At 36.9% G+C, this 22,874-nt stretch overlaps 3 long non-coding RNA genes across 4 annotated transcripts; all 3 read right to left on the bottom strand.

Annotated features, from left to right (window-relative positions):
* Window positions 1-1,817: 1,817 nt before the first annotated feature.
* On the bottom strand, window positions 1,818-5,947 carry LOC146751437 (uncharacterized). 2 transcript variants are annotated; one of them, XR_014941533.1, is made up of 3 exons: window positions 5,787-5,856; window positions 3,803-4,319; window positions 1,818-3,169 (listed from the first exon to the last, which is right to left on the bottom strand). It is a non-coding gene; the product is annotated as an uncharacterized LOC146751437 (long non-coding RNA). The 2 variants fall into 2 exon arrangements; XR_014941532.1 differs by lacking the exon at window positions 1,818-3,169 and having other exon boundaries at window positions 3,845-4,319; window positions 5,787-5,947.
* Window positions 5,948-10,693: 4,746 nt separating this feature from the next.
* LOC146751436 (uncharacterized) lies at window positions 10,694-15,480 on the bottom strand. Its single transcript, XR_014941531.1, has 5 exons — window positions 15,088-15,480; window positions 13,746-13,797; window positions 12,804-12,872; window positions 12,636-12,701; window positions 10,694-11,168 (listed from the first exon to the last, which is right to left on the bottom strand). It is a non-coding gene; the product is annotated as an uncharacterized LOC146751436 (long non-coding RNA).
* Window positions 15,481-16,545: 1,065 nt separating this feature from the next.
* Window positions 16,546-20,653, bottom strand: LOC146751435 (uncharacterized). The gene is made up of 5 exons (XR_014941530.1): window positions 20,599-20,653; window positions 19,657-19,725; window positions 19,489-19,554; window positions 16,785-18,021; window positions 16,546-16,704 (listed from the first exon to the last, which is right to left on the bottom strand). It is a non-coding gene; the product is annotated as an uncharacterized LOC146751435 (long non-coding RNA).
* Between the last annotated feature and the right edge of the window lie 2,221 nt (window positions 20,654-22,874).

Below are 22,874 nucleotides of genomic sequence, written 5' to 3'. Positions count from 1 at the left end.
AACTATCTTCTAACAGCGAGACTGAAGCAGTGCTTGTTATAATTACCTTGTCGAGATGTGCATCTGTTGTCTTCATACTCTCCAATTTTTTCTGCAAGCTGTAAACAAGCAGATGTTGCATTTGCACTGGATGGATGCAATGTCATTATCTCAAACAAGATCTACACAAACTCTTCAGTACTGCAGACCAAAACTAAAGTGCTGTTATCAAAGTAATTTTCAACTGTTAATTCAGCTTTAATCTCAGAATAGTTATGTTTAATTATGTTTGTTTGATCTTTCAAATCATCTGTGATAGGAAGTCTGCCACAGCTTAACTGCTGGAATTCCACTGTCAATTCTCTAATTTGACTCTAGTAATGTACAGAACAATTACGGATTTCCTTTCTAGATTAGGAAAAAAATTCTGACGTATGAGTGATAAAGCAAGGAGTGACCTATTGGATGGTCATTTCTGGTTGGATTCAAGCTGTCCTTGGGCCAAGAGAGTCTGTTATGGTTAGAAACGCTTTGTTCTAACTCAGCTGTCAGTGTCTTACAAGAAAGACTTAGGAGACCCATCTTCACAACAAGGCTAGTACTACGACCTACTAACTTTTAACCATCATAGAGTAAGTCGCCATGGACTTCTATCTACATTTTACACTCTTACATCTTTATAAAACAAAAAAGTAACTTCTGACATCTGTGGGATGATTTGTTGGGCATCACTTTTTGAAACTATGTTAGGAAGTAAAAAAGGAACAAAGCCATTGCTTCTAAGAGTAAAATGTGCAGTACAAAATGAAGTGAAATACTATACACCACTTTCTACTTAACTCATTCCCAAAGCTAATTCCCACTGCACACTGTGCAGTGCTTCCTAATTTAAAGCTGAGCCTCTTAGTCATAAAAGAACCAGAGGACATAACGGATCCAGGAACACGCTGAACAACATTTCCAAGGCTTAGGTTGTTGTGGAACTCAGAGTTTCCTGAGACAACTAAGGTCTCCAGTTCATCACAATGTAAAGCAAGAAAAAAATTAAATCCTCTGAGTTTTAAGAGAACCAGAAAAAAGCACTGAGATCTTATTGATTACTAGTAGTACTACTGGACAACTTAAAGCCTCAACAAGAACGGGGGGAAAACGCCAAACAATCATGGGTGCTTTGGCTCTCATTTCATTTTACAAACCCTACAATCTTTTGCTGCATGTATCTCAAGTGGAAAAACATCCTCTTTCTATTACTTCTTACTCTTACTGAGAATTGTAAACAAGTGTCTGAACTAGAACATGCAACAGAAATTCAGATGCAGACTCTGCCTAAATGTAAATGTACCTACTTCATGCGTGTATCTATGCAATGAGCATTACTTTTAATAAAAGTGAAATTATTGCCATACCTGATTCCAGATAGACTGTCTAAAGCATGCAGGTCCGGCACATTGGAAAGATCAACTCTGCACAGATAGGGAGAGAAAGAAAGCTTTGTATTTTCACTGCATGTAAGAATTATGTGTACTGAAGCTTCGATTACTCATTTTTAAACATATAAATAATTGTTCATGTTTGTTGGTTTTTTTTCCTGATCTCTTATTCCAATGCAAAGCACCAGAAGCTAGCCCTATTTTCAGATGTCAGCAGTCAGTGCTATCTACCATGGAGTAAAGCAGCTTTCAGCTGTACAGTAATATGGGAGCATAAAAAGAGAATTTTAGTGAATACAGTTAAAGAATAAATTAATACTAAACAAACAAACAAACAAACAAACAAAAACCACACAACAATCTGTTTTCTGAAAGATGTGATTTGTATTGGATGCCTAAGTGTTATCTAATTCTCTGATGGGAACAATCTTTCTGTACCTCTTTGAACACAAGCACACATTAAAACACAGTACAGGTAGGTATGCATGTGCACAGCCAACAGATCATAATGAAAGCTTTGTAAAAATAATGTCAGTGGGACAGGATTTGGTACTTGTTGGAATACAGGTTAATCTAATACCTCGACCTTTGTGTCTCCAAAATTTCGACAAGTCCATTTATTGACCTAAAACAAATAGAAAAAAGCAAAATGAGGTGCAAACGCAACTGTAATATATCGATTGAACAATTTAACAATGTAGAGCAATACAAGAAACATAACGACATCTCTCACACTGTTACTCAATGTTTTACAGTCCAAGAGGCATCAAGAAAAAGTTTGCTTTTGTGACATTTTATAGCCGAACCAAGGTCAAATTTCACAACTTCTGACAATAAAATATTACTACTGAACAGAGCATTTTTCTTCTCTCAGTACAAGCTGCAAGGTTAAGAATTCTCAAGAGTCTGAACCACAAATAACGTTGCAAAGTATTTCTCAATATTCCATTTTGTCTGTCAGGGTACTGAGAAAGATGGAACACACCTTTGAACACTGCTTTGATTCAGCCCATTTGTTCTTTTACATCCATGACAATTATTCAGATATCTTCCATACCCCTTTATATTTGCTAATAAACATGTATGGACTAGCAGACATTGCCCCCCGTAGTTAACTAAGACAAATGGCAACAGCTGCCCAATAGTATAAGAATGTGAGCACTTAAGACAAAGGTCTATTATAAGGCATTTGTTAGGCCTAATTTAGCCAAGGAAACGGTGTGGAGTTGCACCAGAAGAGGGTCAGGTTGGGTATTGGGAAAAGGTTCTTCACCAGAGGGCGGTAGACATGGAACAGCCCCAAGCAGCCAGAGTTCAAGGAACATTTGGAGAAAGCTCTCAGACATAGAATTGGAATTTTGGGTGGTCCTGAGTAGAGCCAGAGGTTGGAGTCAATGGTCCTTGAAGGTTCCTTCCAACTTAAAAGCATTCTTTGATTCTATTCTATAATTCTACACTTCTGAGCAGGTAACATCAAATCTTACTTAGGCAAGCCGATAATACTGTGGAAGCACAGAAATGCACTGGAAACATCTCCAGAAAGGGGCAGACTCTTTTTCACTGCTTTCTCACTGCTCTTTTTCACTACATGATCTGTTGGAACAATCATGAGATCTAATTTCTAATAACATTTGAGCATGTACAATGTCACGGTTATACCAGAAATTTCATACCTGACAGTTGGTCTGACTTTATTCAATTCTTCCCTTGAAACCAAATCCGTTTTATTGATGATTACAAGATCAGCTAATGCAACCTGCCTATGCATTTGGAAAAAGAAAAAAGGAATACCTTGAACAAGCAGTTTTTTGTAAGGCAGAAGCAGTATGTCTCTCATAGCGCTGTAAAATTACTAGATTGTTAGTTAGTACAGGAAGGCAAACATTAACCAAACCATCAGCCAACTAAAACATCATGGAATGACTACAGTATTAGCTTCTTGAGGTGACTTGTGGCTTGTGCATTTCAGGAGACATAAGTAGCAGCAGCCAGTGACATGAAAGACAAGCCATGGCCACTGAAATGTTTACAAGCACAGCATGCTGAGGCTTTTTCACTGCTAGCAAAAATGTATAGCTAATGGTGAGGAGACTATACTGAAAACTGTTTTTGTAGCTGAGAGTTGAGCTTCTTTCAACCTGTTATTTGTACTCCATCTGTTGTAGTTTCCATGGAAAAAAAGAGGAGTCATTATTTTCAGATCAACCTACTTATTAGAAAATTCATATCTAAGCAGAATGATCAAATGAAGTACAGAGTAAGTTTTGTTTTCTACCTTTGTTTAAAAGCAAGGGAGGGGAAAACCTTAGAAAAGAAAAAGAATCAATTTTGAATGATCTTCCGCACAGTGCAGTCACTGACTATGATTAAAAAAGTGGTTTTGATATCCATACCGAGATGCTTCATTGACAAGGCCTTCTCGCTTCTCCTGTCTCAAGTGCTAGACAATAATTAAAACAACTGGATTAAGCATGTTTAAAAAATGCTCAAATTAATTTGCATTTAAACTATGCCAAAATCATTTTACACAATGTATGATTTTCATTCATACCGCTTAAGTGACTACATTGTAAGGAACTATTTTTATGGCCAACTATCAATGAAAAAGCTAGAAATGAAAAACTATTTCTGCACTTACCAATCCTCACTGTTCTGTAGGTCTGTTCTTTCAGTACACTTTACATAGATGCCTCTGTTACCTGACATTTTATTCTACTTCCAGGCAACTACATCAGCTGTCAATCCGATCCAGTATGTAGTAGTCTGCCTCACTCTCTCACCCTGGGAATGAACCTATTGGTTCTTTTTTCATCTTCTTTCCATTCTATTGCAGTCTCTTCCAGATCATACAGCTCATGGACACCTTGGACTATCTCTTGATGAGATTTGCCTTGAATAGATACCAGTCCCCTACCAGAAAAATAACTGTTAGAGTATATAAACAAACCTTTAAAAACAAAATACTTACGGAGAAAAAAAGAAAAACAAAACAACTTTACAAGTACACAGAGCAGGGAAAAACCTCTGACAAATATGCAGAGGTTGATCAAAATAACAATGCAACAGAGTCATCTCTTGTAACAACCATTCTTACAATTAAGAATTATACTTTGCTATACTCTGCCTTCAGCTTCTCATTTGCAACGTTACCTGGAATATTTGTGCAAATTTCAATGTCATCTCCTACCATGCCACTTTGATTGTATGTATGATATATGTCTCTATGAAAGCCTCATCACCTGTCCAAGGTGATGTAAAATAGGCAAAAATGCTGAGTCTGTTCCCACTGAGTTCTCATGCTTAACACTTACACTGTCTTGAAACAGAATCTCTCAATAGCAGAGAAAGAACAAATATCTGTGTGGTGAAATGACTAGCAATGGAATTAACAATGGAATACCTTCAAAACTAAGTCCATTAACTCACATGCCAAACGTTGCACTAAAAGAGTTTTCATCACTTGAAAACTGTCTAAAATAGAATGTAAATATTACTCGGATCCCAAAGCTCAGTACAACAGAAGCATACTTCTAATCAGCAGTACAGCTAATGAGCAAAACAGACAGCTCGAAGTGCATCAGCACTGCCGGCTTTATGCTGCTGTTGTTCTACTTGTCAAGAAATAAACCTTTCTTCCAGTGAAGTAGAAATAATTACCTTGCTGCCTGTGACACACATATGTTCTCAGGAAACAAATCACAGCACATTTGATTGTTTTCCTTAGACCTTGTCTAATCATACAATCGACTTTTTTATCATTTACTTAGCTTTGTGGTTTAAGGAAAATGAAAGTATATCCTCAAGCATCACCAACGTTCACCTCAGAACTATGCAATGAATCGTACACGGGGATGAATACACTTATGTGTAAATCACATCTTTAAAACTGCAGCCTGATGTAATCAAAAAATTTTAGGGGGACCATAGCTAGCACTGTGCTGCATTGTTACACTCAGTTAAACTTCTGTTTATTATGCCAATAACTGTAATCATGGACAGAAACCTGTAACTACATCCCTAGATAAGGAGCCATCTAGGTGAAATGGATGAGACCTTTCAGAGCAAAGGAGGGGAAAACAACATCACCTCCTTTCACTTATGTCCTGATCATTCATCCTGTCCCACTCATGTTTGGGACTGCAAGTCTCCCCTTTCACTACACAGCAAGTAGTACTGTGGTTTGCTTCTCTGTCAGCTACCTTGAGTGGTCTCATTGGCTGGCAGGTATTTAAGTGTCTCTACATGGATCAATGACAAACTGATGTTCTCTCTTTTGTCTGCTCTTTGACCTGTATGTGGCTGACAATACACTGCAGTTTCTTTCCATTTAAAAAGAGGGAAAGCACAAAACAAAGAGGTTGGAAGTTTCAGGCAAACCTTCAGTCTTATGACATCCATGGTACATCCAGTCCTATCTTTCACATTGTTTTCCCACACAAGATTCTACAAAGAGGAAAAATGTTTTCACAAACAGAACAGCGTAAGATGATTTTCTACAAAAGGACACAATGATTTCGCACTTGACTGCGATGTATTCATATTTACCTGTATAAAGAGATTAACGTTTTCTTCCTTAATATTTCCTAGGACTTCAAGTGTTACTGTCACTATGTCCTGTAAATGGAAAGACACACAAGACAGACAAGATAGATGCTTAAAAGCAGCATTTAGCACAGAACTGCTTATACTCTAAAGGAGTGACAGGCCAGACCCTTTCCCCTTCAATTATTTATTAAAAATCAAAACCACAAAACAGACAAAATACTGTATTTTCTCTCTAAATAAAACACAATCACCAAGATAAAAATGCAATTTAAACTGTAATATGCAAGGATTGTTTTATTGCACAGAGCAAGAGAGAAGATTCTACCCTGACATAAATAAAAGCTGGGTTACATATCTGGAAAAACAAAGCATTTCACATTCCTAACCTTCTAGCACACATGCGATTGTAGGTATTATATCAAATTTATAGGAAAACCTAATTCACTGTTACAGGTTGATCTGTTGATTTTCTGTGTAAAAACGAAGGGAAGCACTCACAGAATGTGTCTCTCTAACACCTTAATTAATGCAAAGTTGTGAACAGCAACTCCCCAATATCTACAAACACTGACATCATTTCGACCTACGGGATAAATATCAGGTGTAAGTATAGGGCTCAATTCTCAAATCTCAATTGCTCAATAAGGACAAATATTGAAAGAATAGTATTACTTGTCTGTTGTAGTAATGCTCTCCATGTACAAGAACACTGTTTCCAACAATAGAACTCTTAAACCATATTTGAAAGCAGAACTCAGTATATACATTTACTATCTATCTATATCAAAGTACATGGCATTCAGTGTAATATTGCAGAGATCTTAAACATACTATTCTCTACCTGAAACCTTCTGAAAAAATAAGATGATTAGTATGCCATGGTTGCAGTTATCCTGAACTATCTTCTAACAGCGAGACTGAAGCAGTGCTTGTTGTAATTACCTTGTCGAGATGTGCATCTGTTGTCTTCATACTCTCCAATTTTTTCTGCAAGCTGTAAACAAGCAGATGTTGCATTTGCACTGGATGGATGCAGTGTCATTATCTCAAACAAGATCTACACAAACTCTTCAGTACTGCAGACCAAAACTAAAGTGCTGTTATCAAAGTAATTTTCAACTGTTAATTCAGCTTTAATCTCAGAATAGTTATGTTTAATTATGTTTGTTTGATCTTTCAAATCATCTGTGATAGGAAGTCTGCCACAGCTTAACTGCTGGAATTCCACTGTCAATTATCTAATTTGACTATAGTAATGTACAGAACAATTACGGATTTCCTTTCTAGATTAGGAAAAAAATTCTGACCTAAGAGTGATAAAGCAAGGAGTGACCTATTGGATGGTCATTTCTGGTTGGATTCAAGCTGTCCTTGGGCCAAGAGAGTCTGTTATGGTTAGAAACGCTTTGTTCTAACTCAGCTGTCAGTGTCTTACAAGAAAGACTTAGGAGACCCATTTTCACAACAAGGCTAGTAGTACGACCTACTAACTTTTAACCATCATAGAGTAAGTCGCCATGGACTTCTATCTACATTTTACACTCTTACATCTTTATAAAACAAAAAAGTAACTTCTGACATCTGTGGGATGATTTGTTGGGCATCACTTTTTGAAACTATGTTAGGAAGTAAAAAAGGAGCAAAGCCATTGCTTCTAAGAGTAAAATGTGCAGTATAAAATGAAGTGAAATACTATACACCACTTTCTACTTAACTCATTCCCAAAGCTAATTCCCACTGCACACTGTGCAGTGTTTGCTAATTTAAAGCTGAGCCTCTTAGTCATAAAAGAACCAGAGGACATAACGGATCCAGGAACACGCTGAACAACATTTCCAAGGCTTAGGTTGTTGTGGAACTCAGAGTTTCCTGTGAAAACTAAGGTCTCCAGTTCATCACAATGTAAAGCAAGAAAAAAATTAAATCCTCTGAGTTTTAAGAGAACCAGAAAAAAGCACTGAGATCTTATTGATTACTAGTAGTACTAATGGACAACTTAAAGCCTCAACAAGGGAAACGGGGGGAAAACGCCAAACAATCATGGGTGCTTTGGCTCTCATTTCATTTTACAAACCCTACAATCTTTTGCTGCATGTATCTCAAGTGGAAAAACATCCTCTTTCTATTACTTCTTACTCTTACTGAGAATTGTAAACAAGTGTCTGAACTAGAACATGCAACAGAAATTCAGATGCAGACTCTGCCTAAATGTAAATGTACCTACTTCATGCGTGTATCTATGCAATGAGCATTACTTTTAATAAAAGTGAAATTATGGCCATACCTGATTCCAGATAGACTGTCTAAAGCATGCAGGTCCGGCACATTGGAAAGATCAACTCTGCACAGATAGGGAGAGAAAGAAAGCTTTGTATTTTCACTGCATGTAAGAATTATGTGTACTGAAGCTTCGATTACTCATTTTTAAACATATAAATAATTGTTCATGTTTGTTGGTTTTTTTTCCTGATCTCTTATTCCAATGCAAAGCACCAGAAGCTAGCCCTATTTTCAGATGTCAGCAGTCAGTGCTATCTACCATGGAGTAAAGCAGCTTTCAGCTGTACAGTAATATGGGAGCATAAAAAGAGAATTTTAGTGAATACAGTTAAAAAATAAATTAATACTAAACAAACAAACAAACAAAAAAAAACCACACAAGAATCCGTTTTCTGAAAGATGTGATTTGTATTGGATGCCTAAGTGTTATCTAATTCTCTGATGGGAACAATCGTTCTGTACCTCTTTGAACACAAGCACACATTAAAACACAGTACAGGTAGGTATGCATGTGCACAGCCAACAGATCATAATGAAAGCTTTGTAAAAATAATGTCAGTGGGACAGGATTTGGTACTTGTTGGAATACAGGTTAATCTAATACCTCGACCTTTGTGTCTCCAAAATTTCGACAAGTCCATTTATTGACCTAAAACAAATAGAAAAAAGCAAAATGAGGTGCAAACGCAACTGTAATATATCGATTGAACAATTTAACAATGTAGAGCAATACAAGAAACATAACGACATCTCTCACACTGTTACTAAATGTTTTACAGTCCAAGAGGCATCAAGAAAAAGTTTGCTTTTGTGACATTTTATAGCCGAACCAAGGTCAAAATTCACAACTTCTGACAATAAAATATTACTACTGAACAGAGCATTTTTCTTCTCTCAGTACAAGCTGCAAGGTTAAGAATTCTCAAGAGTCTGAACCACAAATAACGTTGCAAAGTATTTCTCAATATTCCATTTTGTCTGTCAGGGTACTGAGAAAGATGGAACACACCCTTGAACACTGCTTTGATTCAGCCCATTTGTTCTTTTACATCCATGACAATTATTCAGATATCTTCCATACCCCTTTATATTTGCTAATAAACATGTATGGACTAGCAGACATTGCCCCCCGTAGTTAACTCAGACAAATGGCAACAGCTGCCCAATAGTATAAGAATGTGAGCACTTAAGACAAAGGTCTATTATAAGGCATTTGTTAGGCCTAATTTAGCCAAGGAAACGGTGTGGAGTTGCACCAGAAGAGGGTCAGGTTGGGTATTGGGAAAAGGTTCTTCACCAGAGGGCGGTAGACATGGAACAGCCCCAAGCAGCCAGAGTTCAAGGAACATTTGGAGAAAGCTCTCAGACATAGAATTGGAATTTTGGGTGGTCCTGAGTAGAGCCAGAGGTTGGAGTCAATGGTCCTTGAAGGTTCCTTCCAACTTAAAAGCATTCTTTGATTCTATTCTATAATTCTACACTTCTGAGCAGGTAACATCAAATCTTACTTAGGCAAGCCGATAATACTGTGGAAGCACAGAAATGCACTGGAAACATCTCCAGAAAGGGGCAGACTCTTTTTCACTGCTTTCTCACTGCTCTTTTTCACTACACGATCTGTTGGAACAATCATGAGATCTAATTTCTAATAACATTTGAGCATGTACAATGTCACGGTTATACCAGAAATTTCATACCTGACAGTTGGTCTGACTTTATTCAATTCTTCCCTTGAAACCAAATCCGTTTTATTGATGATTACAAGATCAGCTAATGCAACCTGCCTATGCATTTGGAAAAAGAAAAAAGGAATACCTTGAACAAGCAGTTTTTTGTAAGGCAGAAGCAGTATGTCTCTCATAGCGCTGTAAAATTACTAGATTGTTAGTTAGTACAGGAAGGCAAACATTAACCAAACCATCAGCCAACTAAAACATCATGGAATGACTACAGTATTAGCTTCTTGAGGTGACTTGTGGCTTGTGCATTTCAGGAGACAAAAGTAGCAGCAGCCAGTGACATGAAAGACAAGCCATGGCCACTGAAATGTTTACAAGCACAGCATGCTGAGGCTTTTTCACTGCTAGCAAAAATGTATAGCTAATGGTGAGGAGACTATACTGAAAACTGTTTTTGTAGCTGAAAGTTGAGCTTCTTTCAACCTGTTATTTGTACTCCATCTGTTGTAGTTTCCATGGAAAAAAAGAGGAGTCATTATTTTCAGATCAACCTACTTATTAGAAAATTCATATCTAAGCAGAATGATCAAATGAAGTACAGAGTAAGTTTTGTTTTCTACCTTTGTTTAAAAGCAAGGGAGGGGAAAACCTTAGAAAAGAAAAAGAATCAATTTTGAATGATCTTCCGCACAGTGCAGTCACTGACTATGATTAAAAAAGTGGTTTTGATATCCATACCGAGATGCTTCATTGACAAGGCCTTCTGGCTTCTCCTGTCTCAAGTGCTAGACAATAATTAAAACAACTGGATTAAGCATGTTTAAAAAATGCTCAAATTAATTTGCATTTAAACTATGCCAAAATCATTTTACACAATGTATGATTTTCATTCATACCGCTTAAGTGACTACATTGTAAGGAACTATTTTTATGGCCAACTATCAATGAAAAAGCTAGAAATGAAAAACTATTTCTGCACTTACCAATCCTCACTGTTCTGTAGGTCTGTTCTTTCAGTACACTTTACTTAGATGCCTCTGTTACCTGACATTTTATTCTACTTCCAGGCAACTACATCAGCTGTCAATCCGATCCAGTATGTAGTAGTCTGCCTCACTCTCTCACCCTGGGAATGAACCTATTGGTTCTTTTTTCATCTTCTTTCCATTCTATCGCAGTCTCTTCCAGATCATACAGCTCATGGACACCTTGGACTATCTCTTGATGAGATTTGCCTTGAATAGATACCAGTCCCCTACCAGAAAAATAACTGTTAGAGTATATAAACAAACCTTTAAAAACAAAATACTTACGGAGAAAAAAAGAAAAACAAAACAACTTTACAAGTACACAGAGCAGGGAAAAACCTCTGACAAATATGCAGAGGTTGATCAAAATAACAATGCAACAGAGTCATCTCTTGTAACAACCATTCTTACAATTAAGAATTATACTTTGCTATACTCTGCCTTCAGCTTCTCATTTGGACCATTACCTGGAATATTTGTGCAAATTTCAATGTCATCTCCTACCATGCCACTTTGATTGTATGTATGATATATGTCTCTATGAAAGCCTCATCACCTGTCCAAGGTGATGTAAAATAGGCAAAAATGCTGAGTCTGTTCCCACTGAGTTCTCATGCTTAACACTTACACTGTCTTGAAACAGAATCTCTCAATAGCAGAGAAAGAACAAATATCTGTGTGGTGAAATGACTAGCAATGGAATTAACAATGGAATACCTTCAAAACTAAGTCCATTAACTCACATGCCAAACGTTGCACTAAAAGAGTTTTCATCACTTGAAAACTGTCTAAAATAGAATGTAAATATTACTCGGATCCCAAAGCTCAGTACAACAGAAGCATACTTCTAATCAGCAGTACAGCTAATGAGCACAACAGACAGCTCGAAGTGCATCAGCACTGCCGGCTTTATGCTGCTGTTGTTCTACTTGTCAAGAAATAAACCTTTCTTCCAGTGAAGTAGAAATAATTACCTTGCTGCCTGTGACACACATATGTTCTCAGGAAACAAATCACAGCACATTTGATTGTTTTCCTTAGACCTTGTCTAATCATACAATCGACTTTTTTATCATTTACTTAGCTTTGTGGTTTAAGGAAAATGAAAGTATATCCTCAAGCATCACCAACGTTCACCTCAGAACTATGCAATGAATCGTACACGGGGATGAATACACTTATGTGTAAATCACATCTTTAAAACTGCAGCCTGATGTAATCAAAAAATTTTAGGGGGACCATAGCTAGCACTGTGCTGCATTGTTACACTCAGTTAAACTTCTGTTTATTATGCCAATAACTGTAATCATGGACAGAAACCTGTAACTACATCCCTAGATAAGGAGCCATCTAGGTGAAATGGATGAGACCTTTCAGAGCAAAGGAGGGGAAAACAACATCACCTCCTTTCACTTATGTCCTGATCATTCATCCTGTCCCACTCATGTTTGGGACTGCAAGTCTCCCCTTTCACTACACAGCAAGTAGTACTGTGGTTTGCTTCTCTGTCAGCTACCTTGAGTGGTCTCATTGGCTGGCAGGTATTTAAGTGTCTCTACATGGATCAATGACAAACTGATGTTCTCTCTTTTGTCTGCTCTTTGACCTGTATGTGGCTGACAATACACTGCAGTTTCTTTCCATTTAAAAAGAGGGAAAGCACAAAACAAAGAGGTTGGAAGTTTCAGGCAAACCTTCAGTCTTATGACATCCATGGTACATCCAGTCCTATCTTTCACATTCTTTTCCCACACAAGATTCTACAAAGAGGAAAAATGTTTTCACAAACAGAACAGCGTAAGATGATTTTCTACAAAAGGACACAATGATTTCGCACTTGACTGCGATGTATTCATATTTACCTGTATAAAGAGATTAACGTTTTCTTCCTTAATATTTCCTAGGACTTCAAGTGTTACTGTCACTATGTCCTGTAAATGGAAAGACACACAAGACAGACAAGATAGATGCTTAAAAGCAGCATTTAGCACAGAACTGCTTATACTCTAAAGGAGTGACAGGCCAGACCCTTTCCCCTTCAATTATTTATTAAAAATCAAAACCACAAAACAGACAAAATACTGTATTTTCTCTCTAAATAAAACACAATCACCAAGATAAAAATGCAATTTAAACTGTAATATGCAAGGATTGTTTTATTGCACAGAGCAAGAGAGAAGATTCTACCCTGACATAAATAAAAGCTGGGTTACATATCTGGAAAAACAAAGCATTTCACATTCCTAACCTTCTAGCACACATGCGATTGTAGGTATTATATCAAATTTATAGGAAAACCTAATTCACTGTTACAGGTTGATCTGTTGATTTTCTGTGTAAAAACGAAGGGAAGCACTCACAGAATGTGTCTCTCTAACACCTTAATTAATGCAAAGTTGTGAACAGCAACTCCCCAATATCTACAAACACTGACATCATTTCGACCTACGGGATAAATATCAGGTGTAAGTATAGGGCTCAATTCTCAAATCTCAATTGCTCAATAAGGACAAATATTGAAAGAATAGTATTACTTGTCTGTTGTAGTAATGCTCTCCATGTACAAGAACACTGTTTCCAACAATAGAACTCTTAAACCATATTTGAAAGCAGAACTCAGTATATACATTTACTATCTATCTATATCAAAGTACATGGCATTCAGTGTAATATTGCAGAGATCTTAAACATACTATTCTCTACCTGAAACCTTCTGAAAAAATAAGATGATTAGTATGCCATGGTTGCAGTTATCCTGAACTATCTTCTAACAGCGAGACTGAAGCAGTGCTTGTTGTAATTACCTTGTCGAGATGTGCATCTGTTGTCTTCATACTCTCCAATTTTTTCTGCAAGCTGTAAACAAGCAGATGTTGCATTTGCACTGGATGGATGCAGTGTCATTATCTCAAACAAGATCTACACAAACTCTTCAGTACTGCAGACCAAAACTAAAGTGCTGTTATCAAAGTAATTTTCAACTGTTAATTCAGCTTTAATCTCAGAATAGTTATGTTTAATTATGTTTGTTTGATCTTTCAAATGATCTGTGATAGGAAGTCTGCCACAGGTTAACTGCTGGAATTCCACTGTCAACTCTCTAATTTGACTATAGTAATGTACAGAACAATTACGGATTTCCTTTCTAGATTAGGAAAAAAATTCTGACCTATGAGTGATAAAGCAAGGAGTGACCTATTGGATGGTCATTTCTGGTTGGATTCAAGCTGTCCTTGGGCCAAGAGAGTCTGTTATGATTAGAAACGCTTTGTTCTAACTCAGCTGTCAGTGTCTTACAAGAAAGACTTAGGAGACCCATTTTCACAACAAGGCTAGTAGTACGACCTACTAACTTTTAACCATCATAGAGTAAGTCGCCATGGACTTCTATCTACATTTTACACTCTTACATCTTTATAAAACAAAAAAGTAACTTCTGACATCTGTGGGATGATTTGTTGGGCATCACTTTTTGAAACTATGTTAGGAAGTAAAAAAGGAACAAAGCCATTGCTTCTAAGAGTAAAATGTGCAGTATAAAATGAAGTGAAATACTATACACCACTTTCTACTTAACTCATTCCCAAAGCTAATTCCCACTGCACACTGTGCAGTGTTTGCTAATTTAAAGCTGAGCCTCTTAGTCATAAAAGAACCAGAGGACATAACGGATCCAGGAACACGCTGAACAACATTTCCAAGGCTTAGGTTGTTGTGGAACTCAGAGTTTCCTGTGAAAACTAAGGTCTCCAGTTCATCACAATGTAAAGCAAGAAAAAAATTAAATCCTCTGAGTTTTAAGAGAACCAGAAAAAAGCACTGAGATCTTATTGATTACTAGTAGTACTAATGGACAACTTAAAGCCTCAACAAGGGAAACGGGGGGAAAACGCCAAACAATCATGGGTGCTTTGGCTCTCATTTCATTTTACAAACCCTACAATCTTTTGCTGCATGTATCTCAAGTGGAAAAACATCCTCTTTCTAGTACTTCTTACTCTTACTGAGAATTGTAAACAAGTGTCTGAACTAGAACATGCAACAGAAATTCAGATGCAGACTCTGCCTAAATGTAAATGTACCTACTTCATGCGTGTATCTATGCAATGAGCATTACTTTTAATAAAAGTGAAATTATTGCCATACCTGATTCCAGATAGACTGTCTAAAGCATGCAGGTCCGGCACATTGGAAAGATCAACTCTGCACAGATAGGGAGAGAAAGAAAGCTTTGTATTTTCACTGCATGTAAGAATTATGTGTACTGAAGCTTCGATTACTCATTTTTAAACATATAAATAATTGTTCATGTTTGTTGGTTTTTTTTCCTGATCTCTTATTCCAATGCAAAGCACCAGAAGCTAGCCCTATTTTCAGATGTCAGCAGTCAGTGCTATCTACCATGGAGTAAAGCAGCTTTCAGCTGTACAGTAATATGGGAGCATAAAAAGAGAATTTTAGTGAATACAGTTAAAGAATAAATTAATACTAAACAAACAAACAAACAAACAAACAAAAACCACACAACAATCTGTTTTCTGAAAGATGTGATTTGTATTGGATGCCTAAGTGTTATCTAATTCTCTGATGGGAACAATCTTTCTGTACCTCTTTGAACACAAGCACACATTAAAACACAGTACAGGTAGGTATGCATGTGCACAGCCAACAGATCATAATGAAAGCTTTGTAAAAATAATGTCAGTGGGACAGGATTTGGTACTTGTTGGAATACACGTTAATCTAATACCTCGACCTTTGTGTCTCCAAAATTTCGACAAGTCCATTTATTGACCTAAAACAAATAGAAAAAAGCAAAATGAGGTGCAAACGCAACTGTAATATATCGATTGAACAATTTAACAATGTAGAGCAATACAAGAAACATAACGACATCTCTCACACTGTTACTCAATGTTTTACAGTCCAAGAGGCATCAAGAAAAAGTTTGCTTTTGTGACATTTTATAGCCGAACCAAGGTCAAAATTCACAACTTCTGACAATAAAATATTACTACTGAACATAGCATTTTTCTTCTCTCAGTACAAGCTGCAAGGTTAAGAATTCTCAAGAGTCTGAACCACAAATAACGTTGCAAAGTATTTCTCAATATTCCATTTTGTCTGTCAGGGTACTGAGAAAGATGGAACACACCTTTGAACACTGCTTTGATTCAGCCCATTTGTTCTTTTACATCCATGACAATTATTCAGATATCTTCCATACCCCTTTATATTTGCTAATAAACATGTATGGACTAGCAGACATTGCCCCCCGTAGTTAACTCAGACAAATGGCAACAGCTGCCCAATAGTATAAGAATGTGAGCACTTAAGACAAAGGTCTATTATAAGGCATTTGTTAGGCCTAATTTAGCCAAGGAAACGGTGTGGAGTTGCACCAGAAGAGGGTCAGGTTGGGTATTGGGAAAAGGTTCTTCACCAGAGGGCGGTAGACATGGAACAGCCCCAAGCAGCCAGAGTTCAAGGAACATTTGGAGAAAGCTCTCAGACATAGAATTGGAATTTTGGGTGGTCCTGAGTAGAGCCAGAGGTTGGAGACAATGGTCCTTGAAGGTTCCTTCCAACTTAAGAGCATTCTTGGATTCTATTCTATAATTCTACACTTCTGAGCAGGTAACATCAAATCTTACTTAGGCAAGCCGATAATACTGTGGAAGCACAGAAATGCACTGGAAACATCTCCAGAAAGGCGCAGACTCTTTTTCACTGCTTTCTCACTGCTCTTTTTCACTACACGATCTGTTGGAACAATCATGAGATCTAATTTCTAATAACATTTGAGCATGTACAACATCACGGTTATACCAGAAATTTCATACCTGACAGTTGGTCTGACTTTATTCAATTCTTCCCTTGAAACCAAATCCGTTTTATTGACGATTACAAGATCAGCTAATGCAACCTGCCTATGCATTTGGAAAAAGAAAAAAGGAATACCTTGAACAAGCAGTTTTTTGTAAGGCAGAAGCAGTATGTCTCTCATAGCGCTGTAAAATTACTAGATTGTTAGTTAGTACAGGAAGGCAAACATTAACCAAACCATCAGCCAACTAAAACATCATGGAATGACTACAGTATTAGCTTCTTGAGGTGACTTGTGGCTTGTGCATTTCAGGAGACAAAAGTAGCAGCAGCCAGTGACATGAAAGACAAGCCATGGCCACTGAAATGTTTACAAGCACAGCATGCTGAGGCTTTTTCACTGCTAGCAAAAATGTATAGCTAATGGTGAGGAGACTATACTGAAAACTGTTTTTGTAGCTGAGAGTTGAGCTTCTTTCAACCTGTTATTTGTACTCCATCTGTTGTAGTTTCCATGGAAAAAAAGAGGAGGCATTATTTTCAGATCAACCCACTTATCAGAAAATTCATATCTAAGCAGAATGATCAAATGAAGTACAGAGTAAGTTTTGTTTTCTACCTTTGTTTAAAAGCAAGGGAGGGGAAAACCTTAGAAAAGAAAAAGAATCAATTTTGAATGATCTTCCGCACAGTGCAGTCACTGACTATGATTAAAAAAGTGGTTTTGATATCCATACCGAGATGCTTCATTGACAAGGCCTTCTCGCTTCTCCTGTCTCAAGTGCTAGACAATAATTAAAACAACTGGATTAAGCATGTTTAAAAAATGCTCAAATTAATTTGCATTTAAACTATGCCAAAATCATTTTACACAATGTATGATTTTCATTCATACCGCTTAAGTGACTACATTGTAAGGAACTATTTTTATGGCCAACTATCAATGAAAAAGCTAGAAATGAAAAACTATTTCTGCACTTACCAATCCTCACTGTTCTGTAGGTCTGTTCTTTCAGTACACTTTACATAGATGCCTCTGTTACCTGACATTTTATTCTACTTCCAGGCAACTACATCAGCTGTCAATCCGATCCAGTATGTAGTAGTCTGCCTCACTCTCTCACCCTGGGAATGAACCTATTGGTTCTTTTTTCATCTTCTTTCCATTCTATCGCAGTCTCTTCCAGATCATACAGCTCATGGACACCTTGGACTATCTCTTGATGAGATTTGCCTTGAATAGATACCAGTCCCCTACCAGAAAAATAACTGTTAGAGTATATAAACAAACCTTTAAAAACAAAATACTTACGGAGAAAAAAAGAAAAACAAAACAACTTTACAAGTACACAGAGCAGGGAAAAACCTCTGACAAATATGCAGAGGTTGATCAAAATAACAATGCAACAGAGTCATCTCTTGTAACAACCATTCTTACAATTAAGAATTATACTTTGCTATACTCTGCCTTCAGCTTCTCATTTGGACCGTTACCTGGAATATTTGTGCAAATTTCAATGTCATCTCCTACCATGCCACTTTGATTGTATGTATGATATATGTCTCTATGAAAGCCTCATCACCTGTCCAAGGTGATGTAAAATAGGCAAAAATGCTGAGTCTGTTCCCACTGAGTTCTCATGCTTAACACTTACACTGTCTTGAAACAGAATCTCTCAATAGCAGAGAAAGAACAAATATCTGTGTGGTGAAATGACTAGCAATGGAATTAACAATGGAATACCTTCAAAACTAAGTCCATTAACTCACATGCCAAACGTTGCACTAAAAGAGTTTTCATCACTTGAAAACTGTCTAAAATAGAATGTAAATATTACTCGGATCCCAAAGCTCAGTACAACAGAAGCATACTTCTAATCAGCAGTACAGCTAATGAGCACAACAGACAGCTTGAAGTGCATCAGCACTGCCGGCTTTATGCTGCTGTTGTTCTACTTGTCAAGAAATAAACCTTTCTTCCAGTGAAGTAGAAATAATTACCTTGCTGCCTGTGACACACATATGTTCTCAGGAAACAAATCACAGCACATTTGATTGTTTTCCTTAGACCTTGTCTAATCATACAATCGACTTTTTTATCATTTACTTAGCTTTGTGGTTTAAGGAAAATGAAAGTATATCCTCAAGCATCACCAACGTTCACCTCAGAACTATGCAATGAATCGTACACGGGGATGAATACACTTATGTGTAAATCACATCTTTAAAACTGCAGCCTGATGTAATCAAAAAATTTTAGGGGGACCATAGCTAGCACTGTGCTGCATTGTTACACTCAGTTAAACTTCTGTTTATTATGCCAATAACTGTAATCATGGACAGAAACCTGTAACTACATCCCTAGATAAGGAGCCATCTAGGTGAAATGGATGAGACCTTTCAGAGCAAAGGAGGGGAAAACAACATCACCTCCTTTCACTTATGTCCTGATCATTCATCCTGTCCCACTCATGTTTGGGACTGCAAGTCTCCCCTTTCACTACACAGCAAGTAGTACTGTGGTTTGCTTCTCTGTCAGCTACCTTGAGTGGTCTCATTGGCTGGCAGGTATTTAAGTGTCTCTACATGGATCAATGACAAACTGATGTTCTCTCTTTTGTCTGCTCTTTGACCTGTATGTGGCTGACAATACACTGCAGTTTCTTTCCATTTAAAAAGAGGGAAAGCACAAAACAAAGAGGTTGGAAGTTTCAGGCAAACCTTCAGTCTTATGACATCCATGGTACATCCAGTCCTATCTTTCACATTCTTTTCCCACACAAGATTCTACAAAGAGGAAAAATGTTTTCACAAACAGAACAGCGTAAGATGATTTTCTACAAAAGGACACAATGATTTCGCACTTGACTGCGATGTATTCATATTTACCTGTATAAAGAGATTAACGTTTTCTTCCTTAATATTTCCTAGGACTTCAAGTGTTACTGTCACTATGTCCTGTAAATGGAAAGACACACAAGACAGACAAGATAGATGCTTAAAAGCAGCATTTAGCACAGAACTGCTTATACTCTAAAGGAGTGACAGGCCAGACCCTTTCCCCTTCAATTATTTATTAAAAATCAAAACCACAAAACAGACAAAATACTGTATTTTCTCTCTAAATAAAACACAATCACCAAGATAAAAATGCAATTTAAACTGTAATATGCAAGGATTGTTTTATTGCACAGAGCAAGAGAGAAGATTCTACCCTGACATAAATAAAAGCTGGGTTACATATCTGGAAAAACAAAGCATTTCACATTCCTAACCTTCTAGCACACATGCGATTGTAGGTATTATATCAAATTTATAGGAAAACCTAATTCACTGTTACAGGTTGACCTGTTGATTTTCTGTGTAAAAACGAAGGGAAGCACTCACAGAATGTGTCTCTCTAACACCTTAATTAATGCAAAGTTGTGAACAGCAACTCCCCAATATCTACAAACACTGACATCATTTCGACCTACGGGATAAATATCAGGTGTAAGTATAGGGCTCAATTCTCAAATCTCAATTGCTCAATAAGGACAAATATTGAAAGAATAGTATTACTTGTCTGTTGTAGTAATGCTCTCCATGTACAAGAACACTGTTTCCAACAATAGAACTCTTAAACCATATTTGAAAGCAGAACTCAGTATATACATTTACTATCTATCTGTATCAAAGTACATGGCATTTAGTGTAATATTCCAGAGATCTTAAACATACTATTCTCTACCTGAAACCTTCTGAAAAAATAAGATGATTAGTATGCCATGGTTGCAGTTATCCTGAACTATCTTCTAACAGCGAGACTGAAGCAGTGCTTGTTGTAATTACCTTGTCGAGATGTGCATCTGTTGTCTTCATACTCTCCAATTTTTTCTGCAAGCTGTAAACAAGCAGATGTTGCATTTGCACTGGATGGATGCAGTGTCATTATCTCAAACAAGATCTACACAAACTCTTCAGTACTGCAGACCAAAACTAAAGTGCTGTTATCAAAGTAATTTTCAACTGTTAATTCAGCTTTAATCTCAGAATAGTTATGTTTAATTATGTTTGTTTGATCTTTCAAATGATCTGTGATAGGAAGTCTGCCACAGATTAACTGCTGGAATTCCACTGTCAATTCTCTAATTTGACTATAGTAATGTACAGAACAATTACGGATTTCCTTTCTAGATTAGGAAAAAAATTCTGACCTATGAGTGATAAAGCAAGGAGTGACCTATTGGATGGTCATTTCTGGTTGGATTCAAGCTGTCCTTGGGCCAAGAGAGTCTGTTATGATTAGAAACGCTTTGTTCTAACTCAGCTGTCAGTGTCTTACAAGAAAGACTTAGGAGACCCATTTTCACAACAAGGCTAGTAGTACGACCTACTAACTTTTAACCATCATAGAGTAAGTCGCCATGGACTTCTATCTACATTTTACACTCTTACATCTTTATAAAACAAAAAAGTAACTTCTGACATCTGTGGGATGATTTGTTGGGCATCACTTTTTGAAACTATGTTAGGAAGTAAAAGGAACAAAGCCATTGCTTCTAAGAGTAAAATGTGCAGTATAAAATGAAGTGAAATACTATACACCACTTTCTACTTAACTCATTCCCAAAGCTAATTCCCACTGCACACTGTGCAGTGCTTCCTAATTTAAAGCTGAGCCTCTTAGTCATAAAAGAACCAGAGGACATAACGGATCCAGGAACACGCTGAACAACATTTCCAAGGCTTAGGTTGTTGTGGAACTCAGAGTTTCCTGTGAAAACTAAGGTCTCCAGTTCATCACAATGTAAAGCAAGAAAAAAATTAAATTCTCTGAGTTTTAAGAGAACCAGAAAAAAGCACTGAGATCTTATTGATTACTAGTAGTACTAATGGACAACTTAAACCCTCAACAAGGGAAACGCCAAACAGTCATGGGTGCTTTGGCTCTCATTTCATTTTACAAACCCTACAATCTTTTGCTGCATGTATCTCAAGTGGAAAAACATCCTCTTTCTAGTACTTCTTACTCTTACTGAGAATTGTAAACAAGTGTCTGAACTAGAACATGGAACAGAAATTCAGATGCAGACTCTGCCTAAATGTAAATGTACCTACTTCATGCGTGTATCTATGCAATGAGCATTACTTTTAATAAAAGTGAAATTATTGCCATACCTGCTTCCAGATAGACTGTCTAAAGCATGCAGGTCCAGCACATTGGAAAGATCAACTCTGCACAGATAGGGAGAGAAAGAAAGCTTTGTATTTTCATTGCATGTAAGAATTATGTGTACTGAAGCTTTGATTACTCATTTTTAAACATATAAATAATTGTTCATGTTTGTTGTTTTTTTTTTCCTGATCTCTTATTCCAATGCAAAGCACCAGAAGCTAGCCCTATTTTCAGATGTCAGCAGTCAGTGCTATCTACCGTGGAGTAAAGCAGCTTTCAGCTGTACAGTAATATGGGAGCATAAAAAGAGAATTTTAGTGAATACAGTTAAAGAATAAATTAATACTAAACAAACAAACAAACAAACAAAAACCACACAACAATCTGTTTTCTGAAAGATGTGATTTGTATTGGATGCCTAAGTGTTATCTAATTCTCTGATGGGAACAATCGTTCTGTACCTCTTTGAACACAAGCACACATTAAAACACAGTACAGGTAGGTATGCATGTGCACAGCCAACAGATCATAATGAAAGCTTGGTAAAAATAATGTCAGTGGGACAGGATTTGGTACTTGTTGGAATACAGGTTAATCTAATACCTCGACCTTTGTGTCTCCAAAATTTCGACAAGTCCATTTATTGACCTAAAACAAAGAGAAAAAAGCAAAATGAGGTGCAAACGCAACTGTAATATATCCATTGAACAATTTAACAATGTAGAGCAATACAAGAAACATAACGACATCTCTCACACTGTTACTAAATGTTTTACAGTCCAAGAGGCATCAAGAAAAAGTTTGCTTTTGTGACATTTTATAGCCGAACCAAGGTCAAAATTCACAACTTCTGACAATAAAATATTACTACTGAACACAGCATTTTTCTTCTCCCAGTACAAACTGCAAGGTTAAGAATTCTCAAGAGTCTGAACCACAAATAACGTTG

This window comes from Coturnix japonica, unplaced genomic scaffold (assembly GCF_054131305.1).
Source record: "Coturnix japonica strain WE unplaced genomic scaffold, WE-NBRP24 Scf090, whole genome shotgun sequence".
In the NCBI taxonomy this organism is placed as follows: domain Eukaryota; kingdom Metazoa; phylum Chordata; class Aves; order Galliformes; family Phasianidae; genus Coturnix; species Coturnix japonica.
Note: the sequence above shows the minus strand (reverse complement) of the source record. Positions and strands in the feature narration are given on the sequence as shown.